The sequence below is a fragment of the Pseudorca crassidens genome, chromosome 6 (genome assembly GCF_039906515.1).
Source record: "Pseudorca crassidens isolate mPseCra1 chromosome 6, mPseCra1.hap1, whole genome shotgun sequence".
Classification (NCBI taxonomy): Eukaryota; Metazoa; Chordata; class Mammalia; order Artiodactyla; family Delphinidae; genus Pseudorca; species Pseudorca crassidens.
The window spans coordinates 2,554,618-2,572,052 of record NC_090301.1 but is presented as its reverse complement, the minus strand read 5'-3'; the positions used below and the strand labels follow the sequence as shown (position 1 = coordinate 2,572,052).

Sequence of the window (17,435 nt, the reverse complement as noted above, 5' to 3'; positions counted from 1 at the left end):
TTGAACTTTTCATGTGCTTACTGGCCGTTTGTATATCTTCTTAAAAAAATGTCTGTTCAAGTCCTTTGCCATTGTTGAATCAGGTTTTTGGTTTTTTTTGTTGAGTTTCAGGAGTTCTATAAATTTTTTGGATATCAACCCCTTATCAGATATATGATCTGCAAATATTTTCTCCCACTCTGTGGGCTACATTTTTACTCTCTTGATAGTGTTTTTGATGCGTAAAATTTTAAAATTTCCATGAAGTCCAATTTGTCTATTTTTTTTCCTTTTGTTGCCTTTGGCTTTGGTATCATAGCCAAGAAATCATTGCCAAATTCAGTGTCATGAAGCTTTTCCCCTGTTTTCTTCTATGAGTTTTATTGTTTTAGTCTTACATTTAGGTCTTTGAGTTAATTTTTTACATGGTGTTAGGTAAGGGTCCAACTTCATTCTTTTGCATGTGGATATTCAGTTTTCTCAACATCATTTGTTGAAAATACTGTCCTTCCTCATTGACTGGTCTTAGCATTCTTGTCAAAAATTATTTGATTGCATATGTGAGAGTTAATTTCTGGATTCCCCATTCTATTCCATTTGTCTTTATTCTGTCTTTGTGCTAGTGCCACATTGTTTTGATTATTGCAGTCTTATAGTAATTTTGAAATCACAAGTGTGAGTCCTCCAGCTGTGTTCTTCTTTTTCAAGATTGTTTTGGTTATCTGGGATCCCTTGAGATTTCATATAAATTTTTGGATGGGTTTTTCTATATCTGCAAAAAAATGTCATTGGGATTTTGATGGGGATTGCATTGAATCTCTAGATTGCTTTGGGTAGTGTTGATATCTTAACAATATTAACTCTTCCAATCCATGAACATGGGCTGTGTTTTCATTTATTTATATCTTCTTTAATTTCTTTCAACAATGTTTTGCAGTTTTCATTGTATATATAAAGTCCGTTGTCACCCAGGTTTAGTTAATTCTTAAGTATTTTATTCTTTTGGATGCTATTGTAAACAGAATTATTTTCTTAATTTCTTTTTCAGATTGTTCATTCTTAGCGCGTAGAAATGCAGTTGATTTGTTTGTTGACTTTGTACCCGCTACTTTGCTGAACTCATTTGCAGCGGGCCGTTTCCGACCAGCAGAATAACGAGCCGCCACACGCAAGATTCTTCTCGTATCACACTTTATTGGAGCACAGCTTGGTTGAAGAAAGATGGAAGGAAGACCCTACGCAGCAGAATATGGCAGGCTTTATACTGGCCAGAAGATCCACACAACAGCCCTGGATTGGTGTGTGTCAGTACATGTGACAATATATTGCTACGCCTACAATCCACGGGATGCACGCGTGGCGCCTTACGCGGCACTCCCGGGTAGTGCAAGCAAGATGCAACAATGTAATTTTGCCTTGCTCTGGACCAAGAATCCAGCTCCTTCCTGGCGGCGTCCCACATCTCCCCCTTTTTCTTTATGTCCTTAGACCACATAACGGTCGCCCGTACAAGTCTTGCCCCCAAGGGGACATGGCTGTTCAAGGGCTATTGTCATGGGCGGCAGAAATCACCCTCCCATAGTGCAATGCTGCTTACAGCGCGGGGTGCAAGGGCTGATTTCAGGCAGAGGCTCCCACTAGGAGTGCAATGGCTCATGGCCATCCTGTGCAGGGGCAACCACTAGGACTTGTTTAGCAGGGAGATCCAGGCACCGGCAGGCTGGCCGTTTTCAATGGCCACCAAGGCTTGCATCAACATAATCTTCTGTGTATGTGACTTACGTTTCAGACGACACACCAACCACAGGCATAGTGCGATCCCCACTGCACAAAGGATGCCAAAAGCCCCCATGCCTACCCATTCTTTAAAGAAAAGAAAAGTAGAGGATAGCCATGAAGCAAAATTCCCAAAAGAAATAGGGTGTAACTCGGTAGTATTAAGATGAATAATCTGTAATCGTTGTTCAAACAGCAGTCTTTCTGCTTCTTCAGACCAATTTCCTTTTAAATATTCTCCAATCAATTTACTTTGGTTCAAACGTCCTATAATTTTATAGGGAGTAACACAAAGATGATTAAATTTAGCAACACAACCAAGCTGAAGCATATCATACAACTCTTCAAAAGCATCCTCCAGCAAATCCATCCGTTGATTTAAAGATAAAATGCCAGCATGTAAATGTGTATTAAAGCGATTCTGATTTTCTAATGCTAGCGACGTTTGCTTTACTATACCATTAATTACAGCAGCTGATTGTACCTGATTCACCATTGCTGCAGCAGCAGTGGCGGCCGCCGTCACAGAAGCAGTTAAGGCAATTATAAGTGCAGCAGTAATCCCAAGATCCCGCCGCTGCCTCACCAGATTAATTAATGGAAAAGTAGCGGGATCTGCCTTAACTGGAATGGGAACAAATGTAGGTATACGTAGTACTACAGCAGTCTGCACGATTGTTCCATTCCAACATTGTGAAATCCAGCAAGAAACGCCCTTATTACATCCTTCTGTATCATTAGACAATAAAAACATAAAAGGGGGTTGTACACATATCACAGCTGCAGGCTTGGAATAATTATACAAAGAATTTAGTATATTACGTAATTTCAATTTATATATTTGACTTTTATTAGCTAATTTAACCTCCCCGCTCACATTATACAAGGTGCCATTACTAGAATAAATCATGGCCAACGCAGAAAGATCCATGCTAGCGCCAGCATCATTAGTCACAACCCAAGAATAAAACGGCCACCCTTCATAATACCAGGTAACATTAGAAGCATTACAATTTTTCCTGCCCGCAAAAGACTTTATATTAAATGATAATCGAAAACCATGGGCAACTTGCAACGATGCAAAATCCTTACCAGCACAAGATGTGAATACCGGAGGGTACCTAACATTTGGAACACAGGATAAAAAATTTAACGTATTATTTCCCCTGGTGTGATTAACTTTTTTATTCCTTACAGGAATCACTCCATCATGATAAAATAATAAAGTAGTCACATTCATTAACTCTAAGCCATTTGCTCCATCACCTGAGCCAGATTGAGCACCTAAGGATATTTTGGATAGGGCTTCAGACAGCACATTAAACGGCATTTGATTATGTTTCAATGGATTATCCCAGGCAACAAGTCTTTTCCATAACAAGCCTATACAGCTTACATTCAAATCCCAACTAAAACAAAGGGTTTTATTAATTCTAACAGAACTGCCATTATACAATATCCAATCCATATTCTGTGGATCTATACAAGGAGTATACATAGAGCAATCACTAGCATATAAAATTGGGAGTACTCGACTCTTAGCATGAACTGGCATGGGTACCGGCCAGGTTCTACTTATTCCCCAAAAGGTGTCTTCCATTGTCTGCATTGCTCCCCACAGGCAGCATAGTAGAAGTAACTGACATAGAAAGGCCATCACTCTTCAACCGTTCTAGTGCAACGTACCGGCACCCAAACTGGTTCTTGACCCTGCGGGGAAACACATAAGGACCCCCTAGATCGTGTAAGAACAGCATCCGGGCCTCTCCAGGTGTTGGTTAAAACATCTTTCCACATAACTTTCCCATAATCCTGCAACTCCCGCACCGAATGGCGATCAGCCGCAGTACTAGCTGCAATACCCTCTTGTAAAAAATTTATTGTATATAGGGCAAGCGAAATTCTTTGTTTTGGAGTACAGCCTTCAGCAATTCCCCCTTTTTGTTTAAGTAAAACAGTTTTAAGATTTCTATGAGCACGCTCAATAATACCTTGTCCCTGAGGATTATAGGGTATGCCCGTAACATGGGAAACACCCATACGCTGACAAAATTGCGCAAATGATTTTGCAGTATATGCAGGGCCATTATCTGTTTTTAATTGTAATGGTTTGCCCCATGCAGCCCAGGCTTCCAGACAGTGAGTAATTACATGCTGTACTCGTTCTCCAGCCAACGGAGTGGCATGAAGGACGCCAGAGCAAGTGTCAATAGAAACATGAATATACTGTAACTTCCCAAAAGAGGAAAAATGAGTTACATCCATTTGCCACAAACTATTCGGAAGCAACCCACGAGGATTAACTCCAACAGGAGAAGCAGATGTAAAGGTTACGCAGACAGGGCATTGCTTTACAATCTTTCGAGCAGCGGCACGGGAAATAAAAAACTTTTTCCGAAGTACCACAGAAGAAACATGATATAAAGCATGAAATTCTTGGGCCTGCAAAAGGGGATCGAAAATGGGAAAAGCACGAGTTGCCAAATCTACTTGTGCATTAGCGGACGCCATTGGTCCAGGCAATAAACTATGTGCACGTATATGAGTAATATAAAAGGGATTTACGCGCTGTAAAATACAAGCACGTAACTGTACTAATAAAGGAGCTATAATGCTCGAGGGTTTAATAAAAGAAACTAATTCTAAATTTTTAACAGCATTCACCACATATAATGAATCCGAAACCAAATTAAAAGGCTGAGGAAATCTATTAAATACCGTTAATACTACTTCACACTCAACCAATTGAGGGGTATTAAGACAAAAATTTAAAATTACGGGGTCATTACCCTCTACCATATAAGCACCTTTCCCCGACTTAGAACCATCAGTATAAATGGTCAATGCATCCTTTAAAGGAGCTGAAGCAGTTATCCTAGGAAACAATATGGGATGATTTATTACAAATTTCAATAATTCACTTTTAGGCAAATGATTATCAAAAACATTAGGAAACATACACGCAAGAACAGACCACTCAGTCACAGTAGCTATCAAAACTTCCATTTGCTCTTTAGTATAAGGTATAATTAATTTATCAGGCATCACTGCAAAGCAGCTCAAGCACTGTTTAATGCCTAAAATAGCTACTTCAGCAACCATGGAAGGGTAATAGGTTAATGTTCGTAATCCAAGAGATTTAGTATGGATCCACAATAAAGGTCCATCCTGCCATAATACAGCAGTAGGAAATCCAAAAGTTGGCAAAACACATAACCAAAGGGGAAGGGATGAATCAAATCTAATCAATTGTGCAGCACTCATTGCTTGTTCCACTTTGGATAAGGCCGTAATAGCTTCTGGTGTTAAACTTCGGGGAGAAAGAAGATCGGAATCTCCTTCTAAAATACGAAATAAAGGCATCAAATCATGACGGGTTAATTTTAAATAAGGACGTAACCAGTTTATATCACCTAATAACCTTTGAAAATCATTCAAAGTTCGTAAATGCTCAGTCCTGATTATCAATTTCTGTGGCAAAATTGTATGATTAGTAATCCGCGCTCCCAAAAACTGTGTTACGTCACCCCTCTGAATTTTCTCAGGAGCAAGATATAGTCCTTTCTCTTGCAAGCATTGCACGAGCACAGTCAAAGCATGTTCCAAATCTTCCATAATAGGAGCAGCTAGCAATATATCATCCATATAATGAATGATACGTAAAGATGGACACAATTTTCGAAGGGGCTGTAAAGCGGTATCCACATATAACTGACACATAGTAGGGCTATTTGCCATTCCTTGAGGTAACACAATCCACTGGTACCGCTTATCCGGGTATTCATGATTCACCGTTGGCAAAGTAAAAGCAAAACGCTCCCTATCATTTTTATGTAAAGGGATAGAAAAGAAACAATCTTTAATATCTACTACTATAATCGGCCAATCCCTAGGAAGAGTGGACAAAACCGGTAAACCACGCTGAATAGGTCCCATTATTTGCATCTGCTGATTGATGGCGCGCAAATCATGTAGCAATCGCCATTTACCAGATTTTTTCTTAATTACAAAAATAGGGGTATTCCAAGGTGAAGTAGACTCTTCTAAATGTCCCAAATGTATCTGTTCTGTAACCAATTGTGTGGCTGCCAATAACTTTTCTCGGGATAAAGGCCACTGAGGAACCCAAATAGGGTCAAAAGTCATCCAAGTAATAGGAATCATAGACTCAGTGGCCCCTAAGAAAAACCCAAGCCTGCCCGATCTCTTTTTTGAATCAATTCCAAAGGGGATTGTATGCCTTGTAACCGCTGGCCTAGACCTCTGTCGGGAACATAACCTTGCTTTAGCATTATTCTCTGGGCTGCTTCAGAATAATCATTGGTCAATGCCAACTTCATTTGAGATTGAACATCTCGGCCCCACAAATTAAAAGGCAACCCATCTACTACAAAAGGCTGAAAACAACCACTATGCTTTTCAAATTTCCAAGTCAACAATTTTAAACTAAGATTAGGTGTTTTAGCATATCCCAAACCTTGCAGAGTTTGTGAAGACTGTTGAAGGGGCCATGCTTTTGGCCAATCTTGTTGGGTAATAATACTACGATCAGCTCCAGTATCTATAAGACCTACAAATCTACGGCCCTCAATCCATAAAGTTATCATTGGCCGATCATCAAGAGACAAAGAAAGAAAAGCTGAATCAATGCCTGATGACCCAAATCCATGAGAGCCCCGTTCAGCGGGCAAAGAGGGATATTTATCATGGCAAGAGGGTAAAATTAAAAGTTGTGCAATACGATCACCAGGGGCAATAACTATTATTCCCCTAGGTGATTGACATAACACCTTTATATTACCTGTATAATCAGAATCAATTACCCCTGGGGAAACTATCAAACCTTTCAAGGTACAGGAAGAACGGCCCAACACTAATCCTACCGTGCCCTTGGGTAATGGTCCATGCATATCTGAATCTATAGGCTGAATGCCCATATTGGTTGTCAATACCATTCGGGAGGTGGCACGGAGGTCCAGCCCTGCGGAGCCTGCCGTGGCTCGCCGCGGGGCTTGGGTGGCTGCAAGTTCACATTCTCGTGGGCCCCAAAAATTTTCGGGCCCTGAGACCGTGGGCCCATTAACCCGTTTTTTGACTGGGCATTTCCAAAGGTTGGTTGAAAGCTCTTGGATTGAGTTAGGGGTAGTAAAGGCTGGCCATTAATATCCTTCACAGATTTGCATTCATTAGCCCAATGCTTCCCTTTCTTGCATCTTGGACATGTCCCAGGAGGGCGTGCCGACTGGGACGTCTTAGGTTTAGCTCCTAACATTCTACATTGTTTCTTTAAATGTCCTGGTTTTCCACAATGGAAACAATTCCCAGATCGCACAGGATCTTGCATACCTTTAGCAGCTGTCATTACCGCAGCGGCAAGCCCTGCATTAGACAAAGGGCCTCCAATCTCCCTGCAAGCTTTCATCCACACTTCAATGTCCTTTCCTTTAAAAGGTGTAATGGCTCGGCGGCATTCTTTTGTACATTGTTCATAAACAAGTTGTTTCACTAGAGGCATCGCCTCATCCACATTACCAAAAATTCTTCCCGCCGCTTCCATCATCCGGGCTACAAAATCAGAAAATGGCTCTGTGCCTCCCTGTATTATTTTTGTTAAATTCCCTGACACCTCCCCTTTATTTGGGAGGGCTCGCCATGCACGCATATTAATCTCATTTATTTGATTATAAACTTGTACAGGGAACATAGTCTGATTATTTATCCACTGTCCTTGTCCTAATAACATATCTACATTCCAGGCAGGTTGCCCATTGGCAGCATTTTCCCTCGCTTGACTGTGAGCCAAATCAGAAACAATAGACTTCCAGTCTAAATATTGCCCCATCGTTAAACACGCACGAGCAATATCTTGCCAATCAGTAGGGGTCAAGGCATTTCTTGTAAGCCGCTGCAAAAGCATAATAGTATAATTAGCAGAAATGCCATCTCGTTTGGAAGCTTCTGCAAGATCTCTAATTAATTTATGATCTATCATATCATAATATCGCTGGCGTGTAGCCGGATCTTCAAATACTGGAAACGCATTGGACAAAGAAGAAGAAACTTGAAGCCAAGCCTCGCGGGGAATAAAAGTACATTGCGGGGAAGGAATGGAAGGCGCAGAACGCCTAGGTTGAACAACACTCCTTGAGGCAAAAAATTCCTGAGGTCGAGAAGGGGGCAAAGCCCCAAAAGGGCCATAACGCTCCTCCTCATATTTTGCAGCAGCTTCTGCTAAATCCGCAGCATCGCCGGGATCTAGCTCCTCATCATCTGATAAATACATGGCTTGCAAGCCAGACAATAGCGGATACATTGGTTCTCGCCCAGTCTCTTGGGCGTCTGGTTGTTTAGATTTTAACTTTTTCTTAACCTTATTATCTACTAATTCTTCTTTTGTAGGCCTATCATCTGTAGCCTTATGACTGCCTGCTTCAGAAGCACTATCTTGATATGACCGCAAAACTTGCGTCGCTTGTTTCACTATGTCTGTACACTTTCCCTCCTTAAGACAAGATCGAACTAAATTCCACAAAGGGAAAGTCGCACAGCACAGCTTACCCTCCTCATGAAAACGGTGCAAATCCTTTCCTAATTTCTCCCATGAAGGGATAGTCAAAGTACCCGAAACTCCAAACCATGGCGCTGCTTGATCTATATCATTCAGTAAACGGCCAATAGTCTTGTGAGATAACATCAACCCCCGATCCCGTAAAAGTGCCTGTATCGGCTCATAAAAATTTGCCGTGGGGTTAACATGAGTATTCCCCATTAGGTACTTTTACTTACTTTCACTAAAAGATTTACACCATTACACACACAACAAGACAGTGCAAGGCACAAAAGCTACGTACCGGCAAAATTACCGGTTCACTCCGTGTGTCGAGTTCTGAATCGGTCCTCCATGCAAGGCGCGAAGTTCCCGGGTTTCGGCACCACTTGCAGCGGGCCGTTTCCGACCAGCAGAATAACGAGCCGCCACACGCAAGATTCTTCTCGTATCACACTTTATTGGAGCACAGCTTGGTTGAAGAAAGATGGAAGGAAGACCCTACGCAGCAGAATATGGCAGGCTTTATACTGGCCAGAAGATCCACACAACAGCCCTGGATTGGTGTGTGTCAGTACATGTGACAATATATTGCTACGCCTACAATCCACGGGATGCACGCGTGGCGCCTTACGCGGCACTCCCGGGTAGTGCAAGCAAGATGCAACAATGTAATTTTGCCTTGCTCTGGACCAAGAATCCAGCTCCTTCCTGGCGGCGTCCCACACTCATTTATTAGTTCTAACAATTTATTTGGTGTGTAATCTTTAGAGTTTTCTACATTTAAGATTATATCATCTGTGAAAATAGATACTTTTACTTCTTCCTTTTTAATTTGGATGTCTTTTATTTCTTTTTCTTGCCTAATTGCTCTTGTTAGAACTTCCAGTACTATGCTGAATAGAAGTGGTGAAAGCGGGTATCCTTGCCTGTTTACTGATCTTAGAGGAAAAGCTTTCAGTCTTTTACCATTGAGTATGTTGTTTATTTTGGGTTTCGTTTGTTGCCTTTATCATGTTGAGGTAGAATTTCCTTTTATTCCTAGTTTGTTGAGTGTTTTTATCATAAAAGTGTGTTGAATTTTGTCAAATGCTTTTTCTGTGCCAAGTTGAAGTGATCATGTGTTTTTTTCCCCTTCATCCTGTTAATATGGAGTATTACATTGATCAATGCAATACTTTGATCAATGCAACCATCCTTGCCTTTCAGGAATAAATCCCACTTGGTCATGGCGTATAGTTCTTTTAATATGCTGCTGATTTCAATTTGCTGGTATTTTATTGAGGATTTGACATCAATGTTCATAATGGATATTAGTATATATCCTTTTCTTGTTCTCTTTTCTTGTAGTGGTTTTGTCTGAATTTTGTATCAGGGTAATGGGCTTCCTGTATCCCTTTTAAATCCATCAAGGTATTATTCATTGTTTGATATGTGATATATTTTTGTGAATGCTTCATGAGTTTGCAAAAAATAATATGTATTTCATGCTTAAAAGATGCAAATCTTAATCCATCTATTAAAGCAGCCTTCTTATTTGTATCATTTATATCCTCAATACCCTTATTGAAGATTTGATTTTGACTTGTAAGATCCTTATTAATGTCTTCCACTACAATCATGTTTTGTCAGTTTCTCCTTGTGCTATGAAGAGCTTACACTTTAAATATTTTAATGTTATGTTATTTGGCACTGAGATAGCATAGTTATCTTTATTTTGCATTCTAACATTCGTAAGTTATAATCATATATGATATTTGGTTCTTCCTCTGACATCTGATTATATTTTTATGACTCTACTTATAATTCATCTATATACCTAGAAATTACATGGTAATTCTATTTCATAATCTCATTTTTAAAATAACTCATTTTTCTCCTTCTGACAATATATACAAGTTCCTGTTACCCCTCTTCTTTATCAGTATGTTATACTATTTGATCTTTGCTTATGTAGTGGCAAAAAATGGTATCTCAGTATATGCTTAATTTGTATTTCCCTTATGAGTGAAATCGAGTGAATTTTTTTCATGTATGTGTGTTAGGTAGAATTCTAATGAAGTCTCCCTAAAATTCTTATTCTCATCATAGAGATAACCTAATTAAACAGTAATTTAGGTACTGTTGTGGAAAGACTTTGCAGATATAATTAAAGTTACTAATCAACAGAAGAAAACTTTTTTTTATAAAGGAAAACATGTTTATTGTAGAAATAAGAAAGTACAATTAATCAAAAAGAAGGAAATATAATTCACCCATAGTCCCTCAAACCACTATTAACTCTATGTTATTTTTTTCTTGAAGTTTTCCATGTCTTTATGATATACATTTTTATATGTAAGAATAAAATTTCACAGTAACATGGTTTTGTATTCTTTGTTTTTCATTAAATGTGTAAAGAATTATGTACTTTAGCTCCTAAATTAAAGCTAAATTAATTCCCAGTGAAAACAACTCCCAATCAACATTAAGATTTTGGGTTAAGTCTTTTTCTACAACATGATTTTTAATGCAGCCTAATAGTCTACGTTATACATGGACTCTCCTTTTTTGGTCATCTTGATTTTGGTTCATGCTTTTTTTTTTGGTTACTGAATTTCACCTTAAGCACATACTTTCCTACACATCTTGTTCTTTAGAGCATCTCTCCTTTCTCTGAACCATAGCACAGGGATGACCACAGGGTTGGCCAGGGACCATCTGGGCTCACTTACTCCTTCTTCCAGGATCTAACTTGGGGTTGAGAGCTTTTCTGGTCTGAAAAGCGGGGAGGTGATCACCTCCTTAGGAGGCTCCCACTGGATCTCAGAACCTTCACATCTGTTTCCACTCCTCTACATAAGTTCAGACATCCTGCTGACAGAAGTCAATAGAGCTGGGAGGCCAGACAGGCACTGGGTGTCAGCCCTGAGTGCTGGGGAGAGGGGAGGGGATGGTTCGCTCAGAATCCCAGAGCAGCCATTTTGTTCAAGGTGAGGGCAACAGAAAGAGGCTCAGGTGGACAAGGGCTCACAAGATTAAACGTGAAACACCTTCCCAAAAACATTTCTCAAAGACACACTTCAACTAACTAGGAGAAAGATCAAGAAGTAGTAGACCTAACACAAAAAAGACTAGCAGCGAGCAATACCACGAGTTACACATTCAGAGTTTAGGTTATATCATTGTAGTACACATAGAAAAGTGAGTTAGGAAACAAAAAATTCCAGGTTTGTGTGATAAACATAGCTCTAGAATAATAGCTAAAGCTGTGGGCAGAAGGAATAACAAATATGCCGAGTTCCATATTGTGCATACAGAAGAGAGTCAAAGGCCTTTTTTTGCTGCTAAAGAAGTAAATGTGTAAATAGATATTCAATTTAACAGATTTTAAAATAGGGTGCATATTCTTCAAAGTAACTACAGGTGACAAAAATAATACAATACTAATCCACACGGTGAGAAAACAAAGGGAAGAACTAGAAAACACAAAAAAGGAGACATAATACAAAGTGTAGAAAATTATTAGTCATCTTGATTACAAGAAATGTAAACAACTTAAAATTCTCTTTAAAATGTGTTGAGTTAAATGATAAAATGCAACTATTTATGTATATACTTATAATAGGCACACCTAGTCGTGATGTTTTATCCTTTTTAAGCATTGCTGCCTTTGGCTTGTTGCTATTTTTTATACGTTTCTTCTATTGTGTTCATAAATGCAGATTCTGTAAACTCCAGTATTCATTTCTCATATTGTCATTGTCTGAGTTTTAATATCAAAGTTACATTGGCCTTATAAGATAAAAAATAGATGAAATTGACAGATAGAAAAACATTATTTTTCAGAGATTAATAAAGAAGAAACTTTTCCTAACTAAAATTATTTACGTAAGTTGTTCATAGTTGTTATGCTGTATGCATAATTTAATTATGTTCCTTTTCTCTTTTTCCTTTTCTTTTCTTTTTTTTGGCTGCACAGCATGGCTTGCAGGATCTTAGTTCCCCAACCAGGGATCGAACCCAGGCTCCCTGTGCAGTGGAAGCATGGAGACTTAACCACTGGACCATCAGGGAATTCCCTATGTTCCTTTATATATTCCTCTTATTTCTGTTTTCTCTCTATCTCATCTAGCTGGACATTTTTGTTTATTTTATAACTCTGCTTTTATTTGTCCTTTCTATGGTATATTTATCTTCTCTTTACATTTGTATATCATCTTTATCTTGTATATTGCCTTCTCTTTACTTCCTCTGAATTTATTCTATTAAAAAAATCTAACCTCAGTTGGACACCTAGTTCATTAATTTTCAATCTGTCATTTCTACAAATTTCCGACAGAGAACAACTTTAGCTGCATCCCAGCTAATTGCATTTTCATTATTGTTTAATTCTAAGTATATAAGCTTCCAAAATGATTTGTGATTTTACACGAGTTTTTAAAAAATTTTCTCAATGTATGAGCTGTAAAGAAATTCCTGTTTCTCACTCAGTCTCACTGTATTCCACTAATATGGTCTGCATAATGATAGTTCTTGAAATTTGCTGAAGCTTGCTTGTGGCCTACAATGTGATCATAAAAAGTTTTTTGTAAAAGTTTAATGTACACTTATTTTATTTATTTTAATTTTTTAAAAGATTTATTTATTATTTATTTTTGGCTGCATCAGGTCTTAGTTGCGGCACGTGGGATCTTCGTTGCGGCATGCGGGTTTTCTCTTCTCTAGGTGTGGCGTGCGGGTTCCAGAGCACATGGGCTCTGTAGTTTGTGGTGCGTGGGCTCTAGTTGAGGCACGAGAGCTCAGTAGTTGTGGCACGTGGGCTTAGTTGTTCCGTGGTATGTGGGATCTCATTTCCCTGACCAGGGATCGAACTCACATCCCCTGCATTGCAAGGCGGATTCTTTACCACCGGACCATCAGGGCAGTCCTGTACACTTACTTTAGAATAAGTGTATCCTCCTAACTGCTGTAGCTTGACTTCTACATAAGTCCATTAAATTAAGCTTGTTAATTATGTTCTCATCTATGTTTTGATTAACATTTCTTTGTGCTTGACCTATTATTGAGATGATAGTATTACCTCCACAATAATTGTGGATTTGTCAAAATTTGTTTCAGATTTTGAAGTCATTTTTTCAGGTTTATACAAGTTTACAACTGTTATCTTTGTGGTGACTCAGACATTTTGTCATTCTGTTGTGATAATCTCTGTCTGTGACGATGGTTTTGGTCTCAGTCAACTTTCTGTGATGTGACCACGGCTCTCTTGGCTTCTTTGGGATTGTATTTGCCTGGGGTGTCCCCTTCCAGGCTCCCTCTGGTCCCCGTGCACCCATGCTCAGCCTGCGTGGGAACTCTGCCCTGGTGTTCTGTGCTTAGAACGTTGTCCCCTGCCTCTCCACCTGGTTAATCACCGCGCAGACTTCCTTCAGCTCAAGCCACTCCCCCCCGGATGTCAGTCTGGTTAGGAAGGCTTCTTTAGTCAGGCGCTAGAGATGGCAGAGCTGGGAGAGGGGCCGTGGATGGAGACACGTAAGTGGATTAAAAAATACTGGAGTGAAAGGACAGAACTTTTAGTCTCAGTTGGGGTAAATTAAGTCCATGCCACGGCGTGCGTAGTTGCTGAGACAGGCACAGGGGAGCCCGTGTTTGAGTTACCGGCATCGTGGAGGTGTGACTGAGTGAGGCTGGCAGGGCTAATTCTAGATGACTCTGGGCTCTCAGGGTGGGCAGGGAAGGCTCTTGCTGGTTGGGGAGCAGGTGAAGGTCAAGCAAGGAAGCACTGAAAGCCATGAGCGCGGGGACACGGGAGGCGGGCCCTTGGGCATCAGGTCTGGGCTTTGGAGGTCAGGCTGCTGGAAAGCTGCACAGGGATCCCCTGGTGACGCGGATGGGGCCTGGGGCCAGGTCTTGGTGATTGCGGCATGAGGACTCGAACCTTTGGCAACTGTGAAAGGCTGGCTAGAGAGCAAAGAGGAGCTGAGAAGAGGAATTTAATAATGGGGAAATCGATGGAGACCACCCCAACGAGATGGGATGGTCACATCCCGCCCGCTGTGCTTGCAGAGACTCGCAGGCTGGCAGGGGGAGGGGACAAAAGGATGGCTCCAGGTGTGCCCTGAAGGGAGGTGTTGGTGTGGGGAGGCTGGAGGTGGGCTCACTATGGCTGCGGCATCCCAGGTGACTGGGGAGCAGATTTGGCTTTTGCTGGCCAGTCCTGAATTGTCAGTGGAAGCAAAAATGAGGGCAAAAAAATGGGTAATCGTTGGCCAATGCTGGCCGTTCTGGCTTCCTGGGCTTCACTGCAGGGCTTGTGGGTAGGAGTTCTAGTGTCACAGATGACCTGGACATGGTCCATTTGTGTATTCAGGCTGTCAATGAACTTTTTATTTTTTGACGTGTAAAACCTGGCTCATTGTGAGAGTTTCCTGTTGTCTCGATCTTTCTGTCATTTAGACACAGAATTCTCTGTAGGAAGAAGAGACATTTACATGTACCTTCACGGCACTCCCTCGTCTCATCCGCCCTACGACCCTGGGAGATGAGGTGGGGCGAAGGTTCTCACCCCCGCACGTAGAGGAGGGAATGGAGATGCAGAAAGGTGAGTGAACTACCCGATTTGACAGAGGCTAGATGCCCATGATGGTCTGCAGCTCTTTCATCCCCTGGGCTTTCCCTCGTGCTCTTCCCAGGGCACCCAGGGGAACAAAGCCTTGCACTGACGCCATCAGATCTATAAGGAACAGTCAGGTTCAGGGTGGCATGTGTTTCAGGAAGGTAAATTTTCTTAAGAAAGTTTTGACGAGATCTTCCCCAACATGCAGTCTGCATCAGATGGCTGGTCTTGTGCTGTGCTGTTACATGAACGTCTCAAAATCCATGCTGCAGAAGTCCAGGGGCAAAGCTTTCTAGAGCTTTCTAGAGATCACTGGAAATATTCTTAATGTGGAAAAAGAGTGCTTAGGATTATTTCACAAAGTGGTCATGAGAGAGAAAGAAATTCCTGGCCCTAGACCTTTATAGTTATTGATGTGTTTGTACATGCTTATTAACTTTGTAGAACATCTAGAAAAATACTCATGGCTCACTCATTCCTGACCCTTCACCTTGAATGTCCTGAATGGTGGCATCTCTACAACTCTTCATGACAGTGTACCTTGAAAAACTTCCTCAAATGTGACACTGATTATGACACACAGGGACAGCAAGCTCAGGCAAGATGTTAAAAGGTCGGTAAGTTGTTAAAGTGCTTAATTAATGCTTGTAAAATTCCAAATTACATCCATTGATACTACAAAGATTCACTGAACTTTCCATTCAAATACATTGGCATCATATAAAACAGGTTGGGAAACTCGGACGTGTAGGCCAAATTTGGCCCTCTGCCTGCTTTTCTAAATAAAGTTTTATTAGCACACAGCCATACCCATTTGTTCATTGCCTGCTTTCATTCTAGAAGGTCAGAGTTGAGTAGGTGCAGCAGAGACCAGATGGTCCTCAAGCCCAGGTTATTTCCTATCTGGTGCTTGACAGAGAAAGTTTCTCACGTTTGCTCTACGCTCAGTGTGAAATGATAGTTATCTTTAGCTCAGAGCCATGCAGATTGGGATAAAGTTTTAAACTACACAGGAAACAAGGGTGGCAAGAATGAAAATGCTCTGTGTACAGCAAAAGAAACCCAAACAAAGAACTCTGGTTTGCTCCAGAGTTTTTATTCCATTGTTTATCATTGAGCTATGTTTTTCCACAAACAGATGAGGATGGTTAAAAAAATAATAGTTTTTGAGGAGGTGATTTTCCATGAACACGCTGCCTTTGTAAAGAAATAGAAGACATATTGGAGCATTTTTAAACCTCGTTTTGTGATCTGATTCCCATGTGGTTTGAAGACCATGTTTATGTGATCTCCGGATAGGGGAACTGGGCTTGAAATCCGAGGGCCTGGAGTCACAATCCGCTAACTGAACCAGCCCCTGTAGCTGTAGATAAGATGAATCTCCCATGTGGCTTCTGTCTCCCCATCTGTAAAATGACCCTTCTGAGGTGGAGCTCTGCTGTCACTTCCAGCTTTAAAGCCCGGACGCTGTGATTCCAAGCTAACGGAAAGCTTGGCCCTGCTCTGACTCCATCTCATGAGAATGTGATGGCGTGACATGAACATCATAAGGAAGCTCTAAATACGAAATTCCCCTGTTGCATATGCGTCGCGCATATTCTGTCTGAACTTATGTCGTGCATAAGCTCTGAAGAAGTAGGTAATCAGTTTCCATTCAGTTGTCCAGCTGAGTGAGCAGACATGGCCAACAGTGGGCTCAGCAGCTAAAGCTTTTCTGGAAACAGATCCCCTGGGGCCAGGAAGCCAGAGGGAGTTCTGATCATGGGGGATGGGGGATACCAACTGGAAGGCCCACTGGGACTTCACCAACGGTTCTACACGTGGGCTCTCAGACCAGTGACACACAATATACCAGAATCTGTTTTGTATTTAGGAAAAAATTTACAGTGAATACATGACTTATTTAAAACACACTCATTGCAGATGATTTCAATTGTGTAGTTTTTAAACGTCTGCAAATCCTAACACCTTTCTGTCCTCTGGCACGGTGCTGCTCTGGGTGACGTGTCCATTATTGTCCCCTCACAAGTGTGTGACCCTTTGCTAATTTCACAGTCTGTGGACCCCCGGCCTCTGGGATCTAGGGGCATGGAGATGAGGTGACTCAGCCCAGTGTGCACCCAACAGGGCACTGCAATTCTGTTCCTTACAAGTAAGTAGAATGCAATGCACACAACGCCTCGCTGGTAACCGGCTGTGTTGGGGTAAACACCCTGAGGCTGTTGTGGCCAGAGTGGTAGCGTCGTTGAGGACACTCAGTAAGGATTTCAAGTGTTTAGCCCCATGTCTGGATCTTAGGAACAGCTCAGTAAATGATGGATGTCCTTATGGCAGTGGAAAAGCTGCCTGGAAGCTGTTAAAGAAGAGAGATATATCCAATTGTACCTAGATATTTATATTTCTTTTGATTATGATCTATCCTTTGTGCTCAAGAAGTTGTGAAAATGTGGGATGTTATATTGGGATTGTAGAGAGCACTGGTGGGAGTAGGGTACTGAGACTCAGAGAATTTAAGTGGCTTGTGAATGGCTGCAC

The 17,435-nt window shown here is 41.0% G+C and overlaps 1 long non-coding RNA gene across 1 annotated transcript in view; it reads left to right on the top strand.

The window, feature by feature from the left end:
* LOC137226028 (uncharacterized) overlaps positions 1-17,435 on the top strand; it is a 206,442-nt gene that overhangs the window by 125,559 nt on the left and 63,448 nt on the right. The window contains exons 2-3 of the long non-coding RNA XR_010944120.1: positions 14,741-14,885; positions 15,345-15,513. This is a non-coding gene — a long non-coding RNA (uncharacterized lncRNA). The remainder of the gene's footprint in view (positions 1-14,740; positions 14,886-15,344; positions 15,514-17,435) is intronic.